Source organism: Myotis brandtii, unplaced genomic scaffold (assembly GCF_000412655.1).
Source record: "Myotis brandtii unplaced genomic scaffold, ASM41265v1 scaffold638, whole genome shotgun sequence".
NCBI classification, from domain to species: Eukaryota; Metazoa; Chordata; class Mammalia; order Chiroptera; family Vespertilionidae; genus Myotis; species Myotis brandtii.
The window spans coordinates 388,709-393,755 of record NW_005370445.1 but is presented as its reverse complement, the minus strand read 5'-3'; the positions used below and the strand labels follow the sequence as shown (position 1 = coordinate 393,755).

Genomic DNA, 5,047 nt, shown 5'->3' with positions numbered 1-5,047 from the left:
GGCGGGGAGGGGGAGGCGGGCCAGGGGGAGGGGCGTGAGACCCCAGTGGACGTGGGCTGGGTGAGCCCCTCCCACGACGGCCCCTTGCCAGACCCTGCAGCTGCCCTCCTCACTGTGGCAGGTGCCCGCCCCGGGGAGCTCTGCCCCTTCTCAGGGGGACTGGCCGGCGCTGAGTTCTGATTCCTGAAAAGCTGACCCGGCTTTCCCTAAAGGCCCAGACCACGGTTCTCTCACCCAGCACAGGCCCTCTGCCCTCTCCTTCCTGGCTGCCAGCTCCAAATGCCCCATGACCACTCCTGGGCCCGCTCAGAGTCTAGGGAAGTGAAGTGTCCTGTCTGTGGCTTCTCCAATCAGGGCCCGAGGGCTGCCAGCTGACGCCTGGCCGACCAGCTTCCCCCCATTTCCTCCCCTGAATTCACTGACCGCCCAGACTCCTGCCCAGAGCGCCCTCTGGAAGGCCCCTACCCTCCACCTGCCCCTGCGTCCCCAGAAAGGAGCCACGGGTCCACAGGCCGGCGGATGTCCCCTGTCTCACTATCCCGCCATCGGAGGTCTCCAGCAGCGGTGGGGAAGGTGCCAGAACCCACCAGAGCCCCGTGTACAGGGCAGCACTTGATGGTTTATTCATACACTTTGGGAGCACCGCGGAGTAGAGCAGGCAGCAGCAGGTGCGACTGGGGACGCGGTGGCTCTCCTCTGCTGGACCACACACTGCAGGGCACAGCCCTCCGCCCATCACTGCTGCATTCTCAGAGCCCGACCACCAGTTAGCACCAGGAGGTTGCCTGCTGCAGGAGAAAGCTTGCGACCACCGCCACAGCCCGGGGAGGGGTTTGAGACCTGCCCGTGTCGGCAGCTGGGTGTTAGCAGCTGTGTCCAGACCCTCATCCAATTCACCTTCGCTGGGGGGCCATCTCATTGACCGAAGCATGCTGGGCTGTTAATATTCCACGGGACAGCGGTAACGGCAGAGCTGTGTGATGGGCAGGCACACAGCCTTTTTCCCCAACTATCCCAGGCCCCCGTGGGAACCTCGCTTGAGGTGAAGTAGTTCAGGAAACAGGCCTCTGACAAAACATCTGTGCCCACGTTGTCCCCGAGTGGCTCCTTCCTTACTGAAAAACCACACGTTGCACAAGAAGGCCCCGTGCCGTCCGCCACACACCACTGCAAGAGCAATTATGAAACACCCTTCCCATAAAAATAAAAAGCGTGACTGTAAAGCGGGAACACAGCATGTACTGGTCTTGATTGAGGGTTGTTTCGAGTTCAGATAAAGGCAGTGCCAAGCAGAGGGCTTGTTCGCAACAGGAACATCTTGCCCAAGATAAAAAGCCTCTTGCTCTGGCAGCCGGAGGAAAACCGCAATCAGGGAGCAGGATGGCAATCTGACCGTGTGGCATCAACATGGTCTGGCTATGAATAATACACAGGAACAGAGCAGAAGGCGGGAGGGCGCGGGGCGGGAGCCAGCGCCCAGAGCTAGAGCCGCAGCTGCAGACTTTCCCGCACGAGGCCGGATGGTAAATATTTCAGGCTTTGCCGGTCCACGGTCTCTGTACTCAACTCTGCCACTGCAGCCATTAGCAAAACGTGGATGGGGATGGTGGTGTGCCGGTAACACTTTATTTACAAACACAGGCAATGGCTGGTGCTGGCCTGTGGGCTGGTTTGCTGACTCCCGGTCTAGCGAGAGAGAGCACCAGAGAAAAGTGGGCTTCGTGCTGGGGACACCATCGTTTTTCTTCATCTCTAAAGTCAAAAGGTCACTTGCATTCCAGAACCATCTTATCACCAAAGACTTCCTGTGAAATGCAAAAGTGAACGGAGCCACGGCGCTGCACAGCGGGGAAGAGGGGTGGTGTAGAGACTGCAGGCACTGGTGTAGCTACTGGGGACACTCTCCTTGCTGCCTGCCTGCTCAGGACGCTCTAATGGGGGGCATGTTTCCATAGCAACAGTGATGACCATGGAGCTGGAAATGACCCCTCACCTGTGTAATCTCTCAGGACACTTAATCAAATCAGTAAGTGCAGGTCACTCTTCTCTTCTAAACGTCTGTTCCGGGTCTGGATGCAGGTGTGAGCCTGTCGACAGTCCGCTGTCCTTCCTGACCTCTCAGCACCAGCCCCAAGGTCCCTGGAGGAGGTCACCGCTCACACCCTCCCTGCCAGGCGCCATGCTAAGCTCCCCATGTCTGCAGTCAAGACCCGATGTGGCAGGGAACCTCATCCCCTGTTCGTTGTGAGAGAGCTGTGGCTCCGGGAAACTAAAGAACTTGCCCAGGGACCACCAAGGGGACCCGCCCTCTCTCTGTCCGTCCCCTACCTACCTCCTCACTCACTCTGGGAGGCCCTATGGTGAAAGTAAAGACCCCACTCAGGGCGTCAGAGACGGCAGCCCGGCCCCCAGCTTGACTTCACGGGAGGCCCCGAGCCAGGCCACCGAGCCCCGGTGCTCCCAGACTCCCAACCCTCGGAAACTGAGATGATAAATGGCCGTTGCCCTGAGCTGCTAAGTCTGAGGCAGTTCATGATACAGTCACCGATAGCCCACCTGTACAGCTGGAAAGATGAGATGCTGTGGCCTGAATAGGTCACCTGAGATGGGGGTGGGGAGTGTGGATGGAGCAAACAGGAGGCCCAGGGCAGGGCCTGGGCCGAGGTGGGGGTGGGGAAGCATTGTGTGGTCAGAACAGCTTTGCCAGCTGGGCCCGAGTGGAGCCCTCTCCCGGCACCAGCACCCTTGGTGTGAATGCTAGCAACACCCTCCCCCCCCTCAACTGTAACCCCTGGGAGTGCTGGACCCGCCCACCTGCAGAGAGCAGAGTTCTCACCTCAGCAGCTCCAGGCTGTGTCCCACCACGAAGGTGGAGCTGTGCACACTGAGCCACAGGGGCCTGCCTTCGTGCTCCTACAGGTGATTGGCAGAGGGCATGCCCTCGGGCAGCAGAGAGGAGAGCAGGCCCCTTCCCGGGGTCCATGTCACCCCTGCTGGAGCAGCACCATCACCAAAACTGTACAGCAGCCCAGAACCCTGCAGGCCATCTGGCAACAGGAAGAGTCTTCCGTCTCCATGGTCCCAAAGTCTTCAAAGAGCCAGTAAGGAGGAGCCGCAATAGGTATACGCACAGGAAATGCTGGTTGGGAGGCTTGGGGGAGCCAGGCAGGTGTAGGTACCTGGCGTGGGCAGAAATGAAGCTCATGACTCAGCTGGATTAGAACTGGACTCAGACAGCACAGCCTTTAGAGATGCCAAATTACTTCTTTTTTTTTTTTTTTAAGAAAGAGAGCAGAGACCATGAGGGCCACAGTGACAACCCCAGAGCACCGTCCATGTGGGAATTCTGTGAATGGGGCCACCAGAGTGACCACTGGGAGAGGAAAGTCACTGGAATAACACAGTTTGAGTAGTGGACTCGAGGAAAGGGCGTGGTGCTCACCTTTCCCAGGGCCACTAAGGCCCAGAAACAGCCATGGTTTCCCCTTCTTCCTGGATGTTCCTCGAGATCTCTCCCCTCTCAGGTCAGCAGTCGGGCACTGCACAGCCTGCCACAGCCACAGCTTCTAGGTGACATGGGACCCAAGCCAGGCCAACCCCCAAACTTCCACTTGACTCATTGGGAGAAAGCATTCTTTCTGCTGGACTCGCTGTTAGAGTACGGCCTGGATGGAGGGTGTGGAGAACCTGGGTGTGGCCATTGGAGGGGTCAGGGTGGACAGAGGCCCAGCCTGATAATGAAGACTGAGACGCTAGATCAAGCCACCTGAGTCACCACGACCTCCAACTAATTCACACCCAGCCACCTTCTCGACCAGCCCACGTGAGCAATTCTGTGTCTTCCTTCTCCCCTCTGTGAGGAGGCCTGACAGGAGCCCGGCCCCAGCTTCAGCCAAGAAGAGGAGATGTGTCCTGCCAGATGCCCAGGCCACCCGGACTCAGGGGAAGTGGTCCCTGCTGCCTGGTGATTCCTCTGTGCTGGAAAATCACATACCCTGAATTCGAGTCCTTGACCCACTCTGAGCAGACCTATGGGGTCTCCACACCCCTCTCCCTCACCCGCATCACCGACGCAAAACCCTCCAGGCGCAGTCCTCTCCCAGGGAGGCCTACCCCTTTGGGCGCTGCCAAGGGACAGGGGGCAGGTGCCACTTTTCATAATTGGCAAGGCTAGAGAGTTGGGGCCCAGGCCAAAGCCCTCCCTGGAATGGCTTGCCCCAAACCTGACTGGTCCCTTTGCCTGGGCCACACCAGTCCATGTAGAAGGAGGAGGGGGGCCAAGCCTGGGACCAACAACCCTAAAGCCTTTTTCTCATCAGCTGCCAACTCAATGGCATCTGTCACAACGCAACATCCGACACCCTGTCACATGCCTGCTCGGCCTCCCCCAGAACCAACTCCTGCACATGTTTGCTTCCTTCCGTCGGCCAGCAGCTTCCTTATCTGTACCTGGAACAGTCTCTCTGGATGCTTCTGCACCACCTCCTGGCCCAGCCTGCTCTCCACAGTTCCTCGCAGCCCCTGCTTTGTCCCTGTCACTTGGTGTGGTTTCCCAGTTGGGACAGCCAGAGACCCTCTGCAAGCTCATACAGTCTGGGCCTGCCAGAGGCTTCCCGCCACTCTATGTGCGGCCCAGCCCAGTGTCAGTACTTTTCTTAGCTCAAGCCTCGTTAGTCAGATGGTTCTCTGCCTGCTTGCCAGGTAAGAACTTGGAACACACTGCTCTGAGATGCCCTATTCTCCAAAAACTTACACTGACCCAACAACCACTCATCCCCACCTGAGCACGGCATCCTTCCTCATTCTCCAGCCTCCGGGCCATCATATACCTTGTGGACGAAAGGGGCCACATGCTGACCTGACAAGCTCAGGAGAGGCCTGCATGGCAGTTTTGCAGACTCGGAGACCTAAAGTAACCACAAAGGATGGTCTGAAATTAAACTTTAACTAAAAGCAGTTATGGGGGGCAGTTACGTCCTGGGCCAGTATCTTCACTGACAAGGTCAACCTTTACCGTAACTGAGCCTATCTGTCTTTTTGCATCTAT

General features: G+C 58.0%; 1 protein-coding gene across 1 annotated transcript in view; it reads right to left on the bottom strand.

Annotated features, from left to right (window-relative positions):
- Nucleotides 1–4,788: 4,788 nt before the first annotated feature.
- The window catches only part of PFKL (phosphofructokinase, liver), a 30,900-nt gene continuing 30,641 nt past the window's right edge, over nucleotides 4,789–5,047 (bottom strand). The window contains exon 22 of the mRNA XM_014528498.1: nucleotides 4,789–4,794. The gene's annotated coding sequence lies outside the window, so the exon portion shown is untranslated. The remainder of the gene's footprint in view (nucleotides 4,795–5,047) is intronic.